An 18810-nucleotide genomic window follows, 5' to 3' on the forward strand; every position below is an offset into this window, starting at 1 on the left:
ACGGATCATAACATTCATCAAGTTGAAGAACAAGTGATATCTTAGAACAAGAACAAGCGGAATTGAATAGAAGAACAATAGTAATTGCATTAATACTCGAGGTACAGCAGAGCTCCACACCTTAATCTATGGTGTGTAGAAACTCCACCGTTGAAAATACATAAGAACAAGGTCTAGGCATGGCCGTGAGGCCAGCCTCCCAATGATCTAAGAACTAGATGTCCGAAGATGAAAATACAATAGTAAAAGGTCCTATATATAGAGAACTAGTAGCCTAGGGTTTACAGAGATGAGTAAATGACATAAAAATCCACTTCCGGGCCCACTTGGTGTGTGCTTGGGCTGAGCATTGAAGCATTTTCGTGTAGAGACTCTTCTTGGAGTTAAACGCCAGCTTTTATGCCAGTTTGGGCGTTTAACTCCCATCCTTGTGCCAGTTCCGGCTTTTAACGCTGGGAATTCTGAGGGTGACTTTGAATGCCGGTCTGGGCCATCAAATCTTGGGCAAAATATGGACTATCATATATTTCTGGAAAGCCCAGGATGTCTACTTTTCACCGCCGTTGAGAGCGCGCCAATTGGGCTTCTGTAGCTCCAGAAAATCCACTTCGAGTGCAGGGAGGTCAGAATCCAACAGCATCTGCAGTCCTTTTTAGTCTCTGAATCAGATTTTTGCTCAGGTCCCTCAATTTCAGCCAGAAAATACCTGAAATCACAGAAAAACACACAAACTCATAGTAAAGTCCAAAAAATTGAATTTTAACTAAAAACTAATAAAAATATACTAAAAACCAACTAGATCATACTAAAAACATACTAAAAACAATGCCAAAAAGCGTACAAATTATCCGCTCATCACAACACCAAACTTAAATTGTTGCTTGTCCTCAAGCAACTGAAAATCAAATAAGATAAAAAGAAGAGAATATGCAATGAATTCCAAAAATATCTATGAAGATCAGTATTAATTAGATGAGCGGGGCTTTTAGCTTTTTGCCTCTGAATAGTTTTGGCATCTCACTCTATCCTTTGAAATTCAGAATGATTGGCTTCTTTAGGAACTCAGAATCCAGATAGTGTCATTGATTCTCCTAGTTAAGTATGATGATTCTTGAACACAGCTACTTATTGAGTCTTGGCCGTGGCCCAAAGCACTCTGTCTTCCAGTATTACCACCGGATACATACATGCCACAGACACATAATTGGGTGAACCTTTTCAGATTGTGACTCAGCTTTGCTAGAGTCCCCAATTAGAGGTGTCCAGGGTTCTTAGGCACACTCTTTTTGCCTTGGATCACAACTTTATTTCTTTCTTTTTTTCTCTCTTTTTTTTTCGTTTTCTTTTCTCTCTTTTTTTCGTTTTTCTCCTTCTATATTTTTTTTTGTATTCACTGCTTTTTCTTGCTTCAAGAATCATTTTTATGATTTTTCAGATCCTCAGTAACATGTCTCCTTTTTCATCATTCTTTCAAGAGCCAACATTCATGAACCACAAATTCAAAAGACATATGCACTGTTTAAGCATACATTCAGAAAACAAAAGTATTGCCACCACATCAAAATAATTAAACTGTTATAAAATTCAAAATTCATGCAATTCTTCTCTTTTTCAATTAAGAACATTTTTCATTTAAGAGAGGTGATGGATTCATAGGAAATTCATAACTTTAAGGCATAGACACTAAGACACTAATGATCACAAGACACAAACATAGATAAACATAAGCATAATTTTCGAAAAATAGAAAAATAAAGAACAAGGAAATTAAGGAACGGGTCCACCTTAGTGATGGCGGCTTGTTCTTCCTCTTGAAGATCCTATGGAGTGCTTGAGCTCCTCAATGTCTCTTCCTTGTCCTTGTTGCTCCTCTCTCATGATTCTTTGATCTTCTCTAATTTCATGGAGGAGGACGGAGTGTTCTTGGTGCTCCACCCTTAGTTGTCCCATGTTGGAACTCAATTCTCCTAGGGAGGTGTTTAGTTGCTCCCAATAGTTTTGTGGAGGAAAGTGCATCCCTTGAGGCATCTCAGGGATTTGATGATGAAAGGGGTCTCTTATTTGCTCCATTCTCTTCTTAGTGATGGGCTTGTCCTCATCAATGGGGATGTCTCCCTCAATGTCAACTCCAACCGAATAACAGAGGTGACAAATGAGATGAGGAAAGGCTAACCTTGCCAAGGTAGAGTACTTATCCGCCACCTTATAAAGTTCTTGGGATATCACCTCATGAACTTCTATTTCTTCTCCAATCATGATTCTATGAATCATGATAGCCCGGTCTATAGTAACTTCGGACCGGTTGCTAGTGGGAATGATTGAGCATTGGATAAACTCCAACCATCCCCTAGCCACGGGCTTGAGGTCATGCCTTCTCAGTTGAACCGGCTTCCCTCTTGAATCTCTCTTCCATTGGGCGCCCTCTTCACAAATGTCTATGAGGACTTGGTCCAACCTTTGATCAAAGTTGACCCTTCTAGTGTAAGGATGTTCATCTCCTTGCATCATGGGCAAGTTGAATGCCAACCTTACATTTTCCGGACTAAAATCCAAGCATTTCCCCCGAACCATAGTAAGCCAATTCTTTGGATCCGGGTTCACACTTTGATCATGGTTCTTGGTGATCCATGCATTGGCATAGAACTCTTGAACCATTAAGATTCCGACTTGTTGAATGGGGTTGGTAAGAACTTCCCAACCTCTTCTTCGGATCTCATGTCGGATCTCCGGATATTCACTCTTTTTGAGTGAAAAAGGGACCTCGGGGATCACCTTCTTCAAGGCCACAACTTCATAGAAGTGGTCTTGATGCACCCTTGAGATGAATCTCTCCATCTCCCATGACTCGGAGGTGAAAGCTTTTGCCTTCCCTTTCCTCTTTCTAGAGGTTTCTCCGGCCTTGGATGCCATAAATGGTTATGGAAAAACAAAAAGCAATGCTTTTACCACACCAAACTTAAAAGGTTTGCTCGTCCTCGAGCAAAAGAAGAAAGAAGAGAGTGGAAGAAGAAGAAATAGAGGAGATGAAAATGGCTTTGTGGTTCGGCCAAAGGGAGAAGTAGTGTTTATGTTGTGTGAAAATGAAGGAGTGAAGATGAGTTTATATAGGAGTGGGGGGAGGGTGATGTTCGGCTATGGGAGGGTGGGTTTGGGAGGAAAAGTGGTTTAAATTTGAATGGTGAGGTAGGTGGGGTTTTATGAAGGATGGATATGAGTGGTGAAGAGAAAGATGGGATTTGATAGGGGAAGGGTTTTTGGGGAAGAGGTGTTGAGGTGATTGGTGAATGGGTGAAGAAGAGAGAGAGTGGTGGGGTAGGTGGGGATCCTGTGGGGTCCACAGATCCTGAGGTGTCAAGGAAAAGTCATCCCTGCACCAAGTGGCGAGCAAAATTGCTCTTTGTGCCATTTCTGGCGTTAAACGCCGGGCTGGTGCCCCTTTCTGGCGTTTAACGCCAACTTCTTGCCCTTTACTGGCGTTTAACGCCAGTCTAGTGCCCCTTTCTGGCGTTAAACGCCCAGAATGGTGCCATACTGGGCGTTAAACGCCCATCTGCTAGCCTTACTGGCGTTTAAACGCCAGCAGGATCTTCCTCCAGGGTGTGCTATTTTTCTTTCTGTTTTTCATTCTGTTTTTGCTTTTTCAATTGATTTTGTGACTTCTCATGATCATCAACCTACAGAAAACATAAAATAACAAGGGAAAATACATAAAATATAACATTGGGTTGCCTCCCAACAAGCGCTTCTTTAATGTCAATAGCTTGACAGTGGGCTCTCATGGAGCCTCAGAGATGCTCAGAGCAATGTTGGAACCTCCCAACACCAAACTTAGAGTTTGAATGTGGGGGTTCAACACCAAACTTAGAGGTTGGTTGTGGCCTCCCAACACCAAACTTAGAATTTGACTGTGGGGGCTCTGTTTGGCTCTGTTTTGAGAGGAGCTCTTCATGCTTCCTCTCCATGATGACAGAGGGATATCCTTGAGCCTCAAACACAAAGGATTCTTCATTCACTTGAATGATCAATTCTCCTCTATCAACATCAATCACAGCCTTTGCTGTGGCTAGGAAGGGTCTGCCAAGGATGATGGATTCATCCATGCACTTCCCAGTCTCTAGGACTATGAAATCAGCAAGGATGTAATGGTCTTCAACTTTTACCAGAACATCCTCTACAAGTCCATAAGCTTGTTTTCTTGAGTTGTCTGCCATCTCTAGTGAGATTTTTGCAGCTTGCACCTCAGAGATCCCTAGCTTATCCATTACAGAGAGAGGCGTAAGGTTTACACTTGACCCTAAGTCACACAAGGCCTTCTTGAAGGTCATGGTGCCTATGGTACAAGGTATTAAAAACTTTCCAGGATCCTGTCTCTTTTTAGGCAGTTTCTGCCTAGACAAGTCATCCAGTTCTTTGGTGAGCAAAGGGGGTTCATCATCCCAAGTCTCATTTCCAAATAACTTGTCATTTAGCTTCATGATTGCTCCAAGGTATTTAGCAACTTTCTCATCAGTGACATACTCATCCTCTTCAGAGGAAGAATACTCATCAGAGCTCATGAATGGCAGAAGTAAGTCCAGTGGAATCTCTATGGTCTCATTTTGAGCCTCAGATTCCCATGGTTCCTCATTGGGGAACTCATTGGAGGCCAGTGGACGTCCATTGAGGTCTTCCTCAGTGGCGTTCACTGCCTCCCCTTCCTCTCCAAATTCGGCCATGTTGATGGCCTTGCACTCTCCTTTTGGATTTTCTTCTGTATTGCTTGGAAGAGTACTAGGAGGGAGTTCAGTAATTTTCTTGCTCTGCTGACCCACTTGTGCCTCCAAGTTTCTAATGGAGGACCTTGTTTCAGTCATGAAACTTTGAGTGGTTTTGATTAGATCAGAGACCATGGTTGCTAAGTCAGAGGTGTTCTGCTTAGAACTCTCTGTCTATTGCTGAGAAGATGATGGAAAAGGCTTGCCATTGCTAAACCTGTTTCTTCCATCATTACTATTGTTGAAACCTTGTTGAGGTCTCTGTTGATCCTTCCATGAAAGATTTGGATGATTCCTCCATGAAGGATTATAGGTGTTTCCATAGGGTTCTCCCATGTAATTCACCTCTTCCATTGAAGGGTTCTCAGGATCATAAGCTTCTTCTTCAGATGAAGCTTCCTTAGTACTGCCTGGTGCGTTTTGCATTCCAAACAGACTTTGAGAAATCATATTGACTTGTTGAGTCAATATTTTGTTCTGAGCCAATATGGCATTCAGAGTGTCAATCTCAAGAACTCCTTTCTTCTGACTAGTCCCATTGTTCACAGGATTTCTTTCAGAAGTATACATGAATTGGTTATTTGCAACCATTTCAATCAGTTCTTGAGCTTCAGTAGGCGTCTTCTTCAGATGAAGAGATCCTCCAGCAGAGCTATCCAAAGACATCTTGGACAGTTCAGAGAGACCATCATAGAAAATAACTATGATGCTCCATTCAGAAAGCATATCAGAAGGGCACTTTCTGATTAATTGTTTGTATCTTTCCCAAGCTTCATAGAGGGATTCTCCTTCCTTTTGTCTGAAGGTTTGGACTTCCACTCTAAGCTTACTCAATTTTTGAGGTGGAAAGAACTTTGCCAAGAAGGCATTGACTAGCTTTTCCCAAGAGTCCAGGCTTTCTTTAGGTTGAGAGTCCAACCATGTTCTAGCTCTGTCTCTTACAGCAAAAGGGAATAGCATAAGTCTGTAGACCTTAGGGTCAACCCCATTAGTCTTGACAGTGTCACAGATTTGCAAGAACTCAGCTAAAAACTGATGAGGATCTTCTAATGGAAGTCCATGGAATTTGCAATTCTGTTGCATTAGAGAAACTAATTGAGGCTTAAGCTCAAAGTTGTTTGCTCCAATGGCAGGGATAGAGATGCTTCTCCCATAGAAGTCGGGAGTAGGTGCAGTAAAGTCACCCAGCACCTTCCTTGCATTGTTGGCATTGTTATTGTTTTCGGCTACCATGAGTTCTTCTTCCTTGAAGAATTCGGTCAAGTCCTCTACAGAGAGTTGTGCCTTGGCTTCTCTTAGCTTTCTCTTCAAGGTCCTTTCAGGTTCAGGGTCAGCCTCAACAAGAATGCTTTTGTCTCTGCTCCTGCTCATAAGAAAGAGAAGAGAACAAGGAAATGTGGAATCCTCTACGTCACAGTATAGAGACTCCTTTAGGTGTCAGAGGAAAAGAAAAGTAGAAGACAGAAGTAGAAAATTCGAACTTATCAAAGAAGATGGAGTTCGAATTTTGCATTAAGGAATAGTGTTAGTCCATAAATAGAAGGATGTGAGAAGAAGGGAAGTGGTTTTCGAAAATTAAGTAAGAAATTTTGAAAACATTTTGAAAAACACTAATTAATTTTCGAAAACCAAGAGTGGGAAAGAGATCAAGTGATTTTTGAAAAAGATTTTGAAATTAGAAATCAAAAAGATTTGATTGAAAACTATTTTGAAAAAGATGTGGTTAAGGAGATATGATTGGTTTAAAAAAATGTGATTGAGAAGATATGATTTGAAAAACATTTTTTTAAAAAGATTTGATTTTGTAAATTAAAAACTTGACTAACAAGAAAAGATATGATTCAAACATTAAACCTTTCTCAACAGAAAAGGCAACATACTTGAACTGTTGAATCAAATCATTAATTGGTAGTAAGTATTTTTGAAAATGGAAAGAAATTGATTTTGAAAGAGATTTTGATTGAAAAATTGATTTGAAAAAGATTTGATTTTGAAAAAATTTGAAAACTTAAAAAAATTTGATTTGAAAACAAAATCTTCCCCCTTTAGCCATCCTGGCGTTAAACGCCCAGAATGGTGCACATTCTGGCGTTTAACGCCCAAAACTATACCTTTTTGGGCGTTAAACGCCCAACCAGGTACCCTGGCTGGCATTTAAACGCCAGTCTGTCCTTCTTCACTGGGCGTTTTGAACGCCCAGCTTTTTCTGTGCAATTCCTCTGCTGAATGTTCTGAATCTTCAATTCTCTGTATTATTGACTTGAAAAGACACAAATTAAAAATATTTTTGGATTTTTAATAATAAGAACAAATCAAAATGCAACAAGAATCAAATAACAATGCATGCAAGACACCAAACTTAGCAGTTTGTATACTACTGACACTAACAAAATGAAAATGCATATGAGACACACAAAACACTCAAGTCAATTGAATTCAAAGATCAAAGCAAGAAATCATCAAGAATTATTTGAAGATCCTTAAGACACATGAATGAATGCATGCAATTAACACCAAACTTAAAATGAAACACTAGACTCAAAAATATTTTTGGATTTTATGATTTTGTAATTTCTTTTTGTGTTTTTCGAAAATTAAGTGAAGAAAAAGAAAATAAAGGTATCAAAATTCTTAATGAGAATTCCAGGAATCAGTGCAATGCTAGTCTAAGACTCCGGTCCAGGAATTAGACATGGCTTCACAGCCAGCCAAGCTTTCAAAGAAAGCTTCGGTCCAAAACACTAGACATGGCCAATGGCCAGCCAAGCCTTAGCAGATCACTGCTCCAATAGCAAGATTGATAGGAATCAACAAGCTATTGTGATGATAAGTTGAAATCTCGGTCCAATGAAATTAGACATGTGATGCGTAAAAATGAAAATTTCACGTACAACCGGCAAGTATACCGGGTCGTATCAAGTAGTAAGACTCACTAAGAGTGAGGTCGATCCCACGAGGATTGGTAGATTAAGCAACTTTAGTTAAATGGTAGATTTAGTCAAGCAAACATAGTTTTGATTTCATGAGCATTTTGATTTTTAAACATAATTGCAAGAATTTAAATGGCAAAGAATGTAAAGAACTAGAATAAAGAAATGAAGTGCAAGTAAATGACGGAAACTTAAATTGCAAGAAACTTAAATAACATCAAAGGTAAATGGCAAGAAGTAGATGAACAGAATGTAAATAACAAGAGTAGTAAATAGACAGAATGTAGAAAGGGATTGGGAATTGGGTAATCAAATAGCTAGAGCAAGAGAAATGAGAGTTAATGATAGAGTGGATCATTAGGGATTAGAGATGTTAGTTTTCATGAATTGATGTTAGTCAAATCCTTCTCAATCATGGGTATAGATCCATGGCAAATGGGTGATTGAATCCCAATCTCTTGGTGATTCAATCTCTCTCAACATAGCCAATTGCCACTCTCGTGATCTAATTGTTCATGAGAAGAGATGAAGATCAATTTTAATCCAGCCACACAATTTCCAAAATCTCAACCAAGGAGAGTTACATCTCACATACTAACCAAGGTATGTTGATTGAGGAAATCATGAGAGGATGAACTCTAAACTGAATTATGTGGCTCATTCATCAAATTCACCACATAATTCATATAGATTAACCCCTCTCTCGATGGTGGTTGAATCTTTGAAGAACAAGAGTTCCCTCTTTAGATCAACCACTAAAATTGATAAAGAGAAGATGGGTTCACCAATTCATTCCAACCAACAGAGCTCCTCCCCCTAATGAAAGGGGTTTAGTGAATCATAGCTCCAATTTCAACAACAATTGCCATCAATCAAAGTTAAACTAAATTGCAAAGAAAGATGAAGAAGAAGAGGTAAATGCTTGAAGATTAAGAAAATGAAGAAGAGAAGTTCCAAGATGAACCAAGAGTAGCTCCCTGGGTCTCCTCTCGGAAGTACCAAAAGAGTTTTCAAATACAAGTGCTAAAAAGTGCTAAAAATGACTAAGTGTAAAAAGTAGAGTAAAAGTGTAAAAGTCCCCTACAAGTACATCAATCTCTTCTATTTATACTACTCCTAAAACTCTTTCAAAGATCTTGAATTGGTTTAGCAATATGGGCTTCTCTTTGTTGAATTCTTGGCTCAATTGAAGAAGTTGTTGGCCTTTGTGATGAATAGGGGAAGTGGAGCAAGTTGGCACCAATTCTGGCCCATTGAGGGCGTTATTGGCACTAACTCCAGGCCAAATGCACGTTGGCAACGTGCAGGACAATTTCCTGGGCATGAAGTATGAGACTTGGGCGTTGCTAGCCCAAGTTGTTGCCAACAACTTGCTTTTCCTCTTCTTGGCCTTACTTTCATGCTAAATGTAGCCCAGAATTTGAGTGTCAACCTTCAGCTTCAATATGGACTATCATACATCATTGGAAAGCTCTTGATGTCTATTTTCTAATGCCACTGGAATCACCTCAATTGGACTTTCCTAGCTCAAGTTATGGTTCCTCAAAGAAGGTAAGGTCAAGCTGCCAAGTTGTTGCCAAGTTGTTGTGAATAACGCACCCTCAACCCCAAGTTGGCAACGTGCTCGAGCATCACTCTCCCAAGGCAAGGACTTGGGGCTGGCGTTGTTGCAAAACACGCCTCCCTTGTGGCACGTTGGCAACGTGCTCGACCCACACCCCAAGGCCACTCTCTAGCTTTCTTGAATTTCACTTCATGTTCTTGTTTTTAGGGCCTAAAGATGACTCTGGTTTGGCTTCAATTTTGTGCTCCACCATAGACTATTATATATGGTTGGAAAGCTCTGAATGTCAGCTTTCCAATGCAACTGGAAGCACTCAATTTGGATCTCTGTAGCTCAAGATATCTTCCATTGAAGAGGACATGGTCAGGCTGCCTTGTTGGAGTTGTTGTGAATAACGCCCATACATTTCAAGTTAGCAACGTGCACCACAATTTCCTGGCGTTGTTGTGAATAACTCCTTCTCTTTAGCACGTTGGCAACGTGCTCGAGCCTTTCTCAAGGCTCCATGCTTGCTTCCTGGCGTTGGCAACGTGCATGGCAAGGCCAATGGGCGTTGGCAACGTGCATGGCATGCTTGTGGGCGTTAGCAACTTGGTTGGCAAGGCTTGGGGGCGTTAGCAACTTGGTTGGCAAGGCTTGGCGTTGGCAACTTGATTTTGGCGTTGGCAACGTGAATGGTGCAACTCATGGGCGTTGGCAACCTGGTTGGTGCGCCATTGGGCGTTTGGCAGCCTGGTTGGTGCGCCAATGGGCGTTTGGCAGCCTGGTTGGTGCGGCAATGGGCGTTTGGCAGCCTGGTTGGCACCAAAACTTGGTGCCTAGCCAAACTTTCTTGTGTGGCGTTGGCAACGCCATTCTTGAGTTGGCAACGCCAACTCCTTTTCTTCCATGGCTCCATTTGTTGCTTGGTTGTGTGGCGTTGGCAACGCCCATCTTGAGTTGGCAACGCCAGCTCCTTTTCTTCCAGGGCCAAGCTTGATTGTTTGGCGTTGTTAGCCTGCGTTGTCCTCAAAAACGCCCCTCATCTCTAGGCTGGCAACGTGCTCGAGGCTCCAAATTAGCTCTCTAAGATTGCTTGGGTGGGCGTTGGCAACTTGGTTCTAGAGTTGGCAACGCCAACCTTGCTTCCAGGGCCAAGTTTGCTTGCTTGTGGCTTGTGTGTGGCGTTGGCAACTTGGTTCTAGAGTTGGCAACGCCAACCTTGCTTCCAGGGTTGCCAAGCTTGCTTGGTATGATTGTGTGTGGCGTTGGCAACGCCAATCCCAAGTTGGCAACGCCAACTTCTTGCCTTGGTTGCCTCCAGGGCTAAGCTTGCCTTGTGTTGTGGAGTTGGCAACGCCAATCCCAAGTTGGCAACGCCAACTTCTTACCCAGCTTGCATCATTCTTGCTTCCATGCTTCCTTGTTTCATCACCTATCATCAACAAGGGAAATAGCTTCAAAGTCTTACCAATTCAAGCAATAAATTTCATGAGATTCATTCATACTCATTCATATATGCATTCCTTAAATCATTTGCATGGATTTGGCTAGAATTAACATGTTCCTTGATATCATCATGCATGGAAACAAAACTCATAAAAGGACTTGTTTATTAAGAGAAAATGAGTGAATTTAAGCTAAAACTAACTGAACTAACTAACTAATAAAGCAAATATGCACTTGCATCACAACACCAAACTTAAAGTATTGCTTGTCCTCAAGCAAAATATAAAGGACTTTGTCACAAGCGTTTAAGATGTAAGACTTGAATGTTCTTCCAGAGAGTCATTTCTCATTGAGCATGTCATCCTCACTTGTGTGGTCATTAATTTATTGTAATTGAACACAACTATTCAACTTTTTCAATTAAAATGCTTGCTTTACTACTAAATTGGTTAACTTCACTAGACTTCTTTCATACCTTAGCACATGATCCTTGAACCAATTTTTTGCTTATTTCTTTTTCCCTCTTTTTTTTTTTTTTCAATTAAGCTCGAAATCTTGTCTTAAGGCGGCTCTTTAGCATAAGCTTTCAATCAACAATCCCAAACCAGTTGGTTCAAGTTGTTAAGTGTTGAGACACTCTTAAAGATTTACTCACTCAAGCCTCTTTCCTTAACACATTCAGTCACAGGCATATAACATTGAAATTTTTGTTTGGATAGTGGTGTCCAGCACCTCTTTGGGTTGCTAAATGTTCTGTTATAGAGCTACTCTTGATTGTGGGTTTTCAATCGATAATCCCGAGTTAGTTAACTCAAGTTACCGGGTGATGAAGCACCCCTCGGATTTACTAGCCCAAGTATATCTCTTAACATCAATCACCACAGACACATATCCAAATTTTGTCATTGATGCCTAGCCTTTCATTCTTTGTACTCTATTTTCTTTATTGTCAAGGTTATTTGTGCTTTTACTATTAAAGTCTTTGTGATCCTTAACCAAACTAGTTTTGTATAGTAAGCATTCTTTTGAGTTCATTGAACCTTGATTCTTTCACAATAAATATACTAGCACTTTTCCTATGGGACAACATGATCCATTTTAAGCTAGATTTCTCTCTGTTCTTGCTCAAACTACATCTTTTATTCCAATGACAAGTAAAAGTATTAAAGACAAGCAACCATTCCAAATCTGTGAGTGGTGATGCATGGAATGGGCAACATAAAAGACAATGCTTCAAAAAGAAAATGCATCCTAGAAGGTATACCATCTTTCAGACATACATCTTCTTTATTTAATAAAACATAAAGAAAAACATAGGAACTTCACCACCTTTAGTCTTCATGTCCCTTTTCCTTTGCTTGATTCTCCTTGCTTTCCTTTGCCCTTTGGATCTTCTTTCTTTTTGCTTCTCCGTTCTGCTTGTTGTTGTGTTGTTGCATCTCCCTTTGAATCTTCTTTCTTTTTGCTCCTCCTTTCTCCTTGTTGTTGTGTCATTGCATTCCCCTTTGGATCTTCTTTTTGCCAAATTCCTGAGCTTATCATTGTCTCCTGTAGCCTCTGTTGATTGAATCTCACCCTTGCTAGTTCTTGCTGTTCAAATATCTTCCGAGCCTCATTAAAACATTTGATTTGTAGGTTGATCAATGGGGGTGTGGAACAGAGGTAACTAAGCTTTTCTTGGGTGCATATGTCATAGTCAAGTCTGTCCTTGTGCCTGGCTTCCTTGAACATTCTGTTTTCATTGAAATCTCTGTAGAGTGTTTCATGTCTAGCATCCAACCTATGGAGAAGTTCTCTTTGCTGAGCTTGCTCTATCCTTAGTTGAGCTTGTTCTTGTATCACTTTCTCCATGGCTTTTTCATGTTCCATAGTTGAATTGTTGATGGCTTCCTGCATCTTGGCATATTGTTCTTGTTGTAGTTCCATCATGTGTGCTTGGTACTCATTTTGTTGGTTCATCCATTGAACTTGAACCCCTCTTTGTTGGTCCATCAATTGCCAAAGGTCCCTTTGTTGTTGTGCTTGTTCCTCTTGGCTTCTTTGAATTTGTGAATATTGCCCAGAAATTCCTTCCAAGGCGGCTTGGAGTTGGTTCATGTTCAAGGTGTGAGATTCATCCATTTCTTGAGGCTCCTCCTGTTGTCTTACTTCCTTCCTTTTCTTCCTTCTTGCTAAAGGTTGCCTTTCCAATTGGGTTGTGGTGATGAAGTCCAACCTTTCTTTGGTGAGAGGCTTTCCAATGGAGACCAAATCAGTTTCTCCAAATTCTTCAAGAGGCACTCCAGCTTCTTCACATAGGCGCAGAATAGTACTAGGATATCCTAGCCAGCTGTCCTGTTTGACCTTTTGAGCTATTTCAATGATGTTCTTGGCTATAATGTCTCCAACATTGATTTCCCCTCCTTTCATTATGCAATGGATCATTATAGCTCTATTCACCGTTACCTCAGAGTTATTTGAAGTAGAGATCAATGACCTCCTCACTATGTCATGCCATCCTTTTGCTTGAGGTATGAGATCACCTCTCCGAAGTTTGAGTGGTCGGCCATGTGAATCCAATACCCAATCCATGCCTACTCTGCATAAGTCACTCACCACATCCACATATCTTGGGTCATTTTCAACCCTTTCTTCATAGCTAGGTCGTTTGAACTGTTTGTGCTTGACCCTTAGCACCCTATTGATGGTGTCCGGGCTAAAATCAACATCCACACCTCTTACATAGCTCATGTATGGTTCTTCATCATCATATTCTCTTATCACATTAGTGAAGAACTCATGGATGAGAAGCATGCTCACTTCTTGAGGTTGGTCACAGAGAAGCTCCCATCCCCTTTTTCTGATTATTTTTTGTATCTCATGATATTCATCTTTTTTAAGCTTGAATGGTAGCTCTGGAACAACATCTTTGCTTGACATCCAACTAAAGATCCGCTCATTGTGTTTGGATTTGAATCTTCTTTCATCAAATTCATCTTCTCTCCTATCCCTTGATGATGAGGCCATTGAGATTCACTTGCAAGATTGAATCTCCCCAACACCAAACTTAGATGAATGCTTGTCCTCAAGCACAAGGAAAATGATTGTGAATGAGAGATGTGAGGTAAGCACGGTGACTTAGAAAATGATGGTGAAGGAGATTGAGTGTTTCGGTTATGTGAGAGATGTGATGCTTCAAGAGGAGTTTTGTTGGGTAAAGATGAGGTTCAAGGTTAGAATTTGTGAAACATGGAGTAGGTTGGAGGTTGAGTATGAGTTCGGTTAGTGAAGTGAAAGTTGGTGGGTAGAAGAATGAATGATGAATGAATATGGTTGAAGTATTTAAAGTGAAAGTTGGTGGGAAAGCATTTAAGGCTCGGTCATGGCATGCTTCCTTGTGCATAATGCATGTTGATTTCTTTTTCCCCATGTACAAAGTTCAAAATTCATGTGACTTCCCTTCCTTGTGTATCCGTGACCTCCATCCAAGATTCCCCATCATTTCTTTCTTTCTTTCATTATATGCTTCCAAGATTCCCCATCACCTCTTTCTTTCTTTCCTGCAACAAAATGCCAAAAGCTTAAGATTCTTAAAGTGACATTAATAGCTAGAAGCTTATGATGATATTCCTATGCAAAATTAACTAAGCTAAAATTAAAAATTTATGAATTGATTCCCTAATCTAATTTTTCTAGCATTAATAATGTAAGTAAAGACACCAAACTTAGTTTATGACTAAGTGTTATATGGAATTAATTTCAAAGGTAGCCACATCAAACTTAGTATTTTACCTACATTATATGCTATTTTCACGTTTTTTTTTTTTTTTTAATATAACTAAAGTGGATGACAAAACTTTCATAGCCTAGCATTTTCGTGTATGCATGGACACCAAACTTAGTTTGTGGCTAAGTGTTGTAGAACACACATTTGCCATTACTTCAAGATTGGCCACACCAAACTTAGTGCCTTGCATACACCATGTACTAGTCTACTTGATCATTATTGGTTACTAAAACATGAAATTAAAAGACTCCCTGTGCATGGGTTGCCTCCCATGAAGCGCTTTGTTTATTGTCCTTAGCTCGACATTGCAGCTTCTTTGCTCATGTTAAGAGTTGCACACTCTCTTCCTTGCTCCAAGGGCCACCAAAATAGTGCTTCACCCTATGTCCATTGACTGTGAAGGTTTGTTTTGAGGCTTCATCAAGCAATTCAACATAGCCATGAGGTGATACTTTGGTGATGGTGTATGGACCAGTCCATCTAGACCTCAGCTTCCCAGGGAAGATCTTCAATCTTGAATTGAATAATAACACCTTTTGGCCTGGTTCAAATGTTCTTTGAGAGATCCTCTTATCATGCCATCTCTTTGCTCTCTCCTTGTATATTTTGGCATTGTCATATGCCTCCAATCTGAACTCCTCAAGCTCATTGAGTTGTAGCAACCTCTTCTCTCCTGCTGCTTGAGCATCTAGATTTAGAAGTTTGGTGGCCCAGAAAGCCTTATGTTCAAGCTCTACAGGGAGGTGGCATGCCTTTCCATACACCAACTGAAATGGAGATTTTCCTATGGGTGTTTTGAAGGCTGTCCTATATGCCCAGAGTGCATCATCCAGCTTCCTGACCCAATCCTTTCTTGTTGTTCCCACAGTTTTTTCCAGGATCCTTTTTAGCTCTCTGTTGGCAAGTTCAGCTTGTCCATTGGTTTGAGGATGATATGGTGTGGCCACTTTGTGAGTAACACCATATTTGTGGAGTAAAGAGTTGAGTTGCTTGTTGCAAAAGTGGCTTCCCCCATCACTTATAAGTCCCTTGGGCACTCCAAATCTAGTGAAGATGTTCTTCTTGAGGAATTGCAAGACCACGTTGGTGTCACATGTGGTGGTGGCTATTGCTTCTACCCATTTGGAGACATACTCTACTGCTACCAGGATGTATTTGAACGTGTAAGATGGAGGAAAAGGTCCCATGAAATCTATTCCCCACAAATCAAAGAGTTCCACTTCCAAAATGAACTTTTGAGGCATCTCATTTTTCTTTGACAAACCCCCTGTTCTTTGACATTCATTGCATTGGCTCACAAACTCCCTAGCATCCTTGAAGATTGAGGGCCAATAGAAACCACTTTGAAGGACCTTTGCAGCAGTTCTTTCAGCCCCAAAATGACCACCATAGCTAGAGTTGTGACAATGCCATAGTATGTCCTTCATCTCATCTTCTGGCACACATCTTCTTATCATTCCATCTGGGCATCTTTTGAATAAAAATGGTTCGTCCCAAAAGAAGAACCTAGCCTCATACAACAGCTTCTTAACTTGTTGTCTTGTGTACTCTTGTGGAATGATTCTTCCTGCCTTGTAGTTGGCCATGTCTGCAAACCAAGGGACATGTTGAATGTGCAAGAGATGTTCATCTGGAAACTCTTCATTTATTGATGGAAAGTTGTCTTGGCATTCATCTTGTGGCACCCTTGATAAGTGATCAGCAACTTGATTTTCACTGCCCTTTCTATCTTTGATCTCAATGTCAAACTCTTGTAGGAGTAGCACCCATCTAATTAGCCTTGGTTTGGCGTCCTGTTTTGACATAAGATACTTGATGGCAGCATGGTCAGTATACACTAAGACTTTAGATCCAATCAAATATTGTCTAAACTTATCAAAGGCATACACCACGGCTAGTAATTCTTTCTCTGTTGTGGTGTAGTTTCTTTGGGTTTCATTCAATACCTTACTTGCATAGTAGATAACATGAAGCCTCTTTTCCTTCCTCTGCCCCAACACAGCACCAATTGCAAGGTTGCTTGCATCACACATGAGTTCAAAAGGTAGTCCCCAAGTTGGGGGTGTGATGATTGGTGCTGTGGTGAGCTTAGTCTTTAGAGTTTCAAAAGCATGTATGCATTCATCATCAAAGATAAAAGGATTGTCTACCACCAGCAAATTGCTTAGTGGCTTTGCTATTTTGGAAAAATCTTTGATGAATCTCCTATAAAATCCAGCATGCCCCAAGAAACTCCTCACGGCTTTCACACTAGTTGGCAAAGGGAGTTTTTCTATAATTTCTACTTTTGCCTTGTCAACCTCTATACCTTTTCTTGAAATTTTATGACCAAGAACAATGCCTTCGGGAACCATGAAATGGCATTTCTCCCAATTCAAAACTAAGTTTGTTTCTTGGCATCTTTTCAAGACTAAGGTAAGATGGTGCAAGCAAGTATTGAAGGAATCACCAAAAACAGAGAAATCATCCATAAAGACCTCAATGAATTTTTCTACCATGTCTGAGAAGATTGATAGCATGCATCTTTGAAAGGTAGCTGGGGCATTGCAAAGTCCAAATGGCATTCTCCTATATGCAAAAACTCCAAAGGGACAAGTGAATGATGTCTTCTCTTGATCCATGGGGTCAACCACAATCTGGTTATACCCAGAATATCCATCAAGAAAACAATAATAAGCATGGCCAGCCAACCTTTCAAGCATCTGATCAATGAAAGGTAGGGGGAAGTGATCCTTCCGTGTGGCATCATTCAGCCTCCTATAGTCAATGCACATCCTCCATCCTGTCACTGTTCATGTTGGAATAAGCTCATTCTTCTCATTAACAATGACAGTCATGCCTCCTTTCTTAGGTACTACTTGCACTGGACTAACCCATGGGCTGTCAGATATAGGGTAAATGATCCCAGCCTTGCACAACTTCAGAACTTCCTTTTGAACAACCTCCTTCATTGTGGGATTCAATCTTCTTTGAGGTTGTACCACCGGTTTGGAACCCTCCTCTAAGAGTATCTTGTGCATACATACAGCAGGGCTTATGCCTTTCAAGTCATCAATGGTCCACCCCAACGCCTCTTTGTGAGCTCTCAAAACCACAAGGAGCTTTTTTTCTTCCTCTTCATTCAATGTGGAGTTGATGATCACTGGGAAGCTATCTTTCTCACCAAGAAATGCATATTTAAGATGAGGGGGTAGTGGTTTCAACTCTTGTTGTGGTCCCTCTTCTTTGGTGGCTTCACTTGGTTCCTTTGATGCTTCCAACGTGTTTTCTTCTTGTCCCTTGATGTTATGGACTTCCTCTTGTTTCATTTGATGGTTTGTGTCAAGCACTTCTTCAACCAAAGAATCTACTACATCAACCCTCATGCAACTTTCTTTCTCAACAGGGTGTTGCATTGCTTTGAAGACATTTATGGTCATTTGCTCATCATGCACCCTGAAAATCATCTCTCCCTTTTCCACATCAATGATTGTTCTAGCTGTAGCCAAAAAGGGTCTACCAAGAATGACTGAGTTGTTTCCCTCTTCATCCATGTCTAGGACCACAAAATCAGCTGGGAATATGAAGTTTCCCACCTTCACCAAGAGATTCTCAACTACTCCATTTGGTACTTTGATGGATCTGTCAGCAAGTTGAAGTGACATCCTTGTGGGTTTGAGCTCTTCAATCATCATTTTCTTCATCATGGTAAGGGGCATTAAGTTAATGCTTGCTCCCAGGTCACAAAGTGATTTGTCAACAGCCATGCTCCCAATCGTGCAAGGTATGAGAAAGCTGCCAGGGTCTTTGAGTTTTGGAGGTAACCCTTGTTGAATGATGGCACTACACTCTTGATTGAGAATCACGGTTTCTTTTTCTTGCCAACTTCTCTTCTTGGTGATCAATTCCTTAAGAAACTTTGCATATAATGGCATTTGTTCTAGAGCCTCTGCCAATGGGATGTTGATTTCAAGTTTCTTGAAGATCTCTAAGAACCTTGGGAATTGTTGGTCTTTTGCTCCTTTGTGTATCCTAGTTGGGTATGGAAGCTTGGGTACATAAGCTTTCACTCCTTCATTTTTGTTTTCTTTTTGTGAATTCATACCCTCCTTGCCATCACGGTTGCCTCCTTGACTTGTTAAATTGCCTTGTGGCTTGACAACCTCCTTGCTTTTGTTAGATGTTGAAGCCTTTTCTTCATCTTGCCTCTCCACTGTGTCTTGCTCTTTGGGTTTTGTTGCTTCTTTATTTGAACTTTCACCAACTACCTTGCCACTCCTCAACTGCAGAGCCTTACATTCTTCTCTTGGGTTGGGTATTGTGTCACTTGGAAGGACATTGGTTGGTCTCTCGGCTTGTTTGGCTAGCTGTCCCACTTGTCTCTCAATG

General features: G+C 40.6%; 1 non-coding gene across 1 annotated transcript; it reads left to right on the forward strand.

Moving 5' to 3' along the window:
• The first annotated feature begins 5474 nt into the window (after window positions 1-5474).
• LOC112704515 (small nucleolar RNA R71) lies at window positions 5475-5582 on the forward strand. The gene has a single exon (XR_003155137.1). It is a non-coding gene; the product is annotated as a small nucleolar RNA R71 (small nucleolar RNA).
• The last annotated feature ends 13228 nt before the right edge of the window (window positions 5583-18810 follow it).

The sequence above is a fragment of the Arachis hypogaea genome, chromosome 7 (assembly GCF_003086295.3).
Source record: "Arachis hypogaea cultivar Tifrunner chromosome 7, arahy.Tifrunner.gnm2.J5K5, whole genome shotgun sequence".
NCBI lineage: Eukaryota > Viridiplantae > Streptophyta > Magnoliopsida > Fabales > Fabaceae > Arachis > Arachis hypogaea.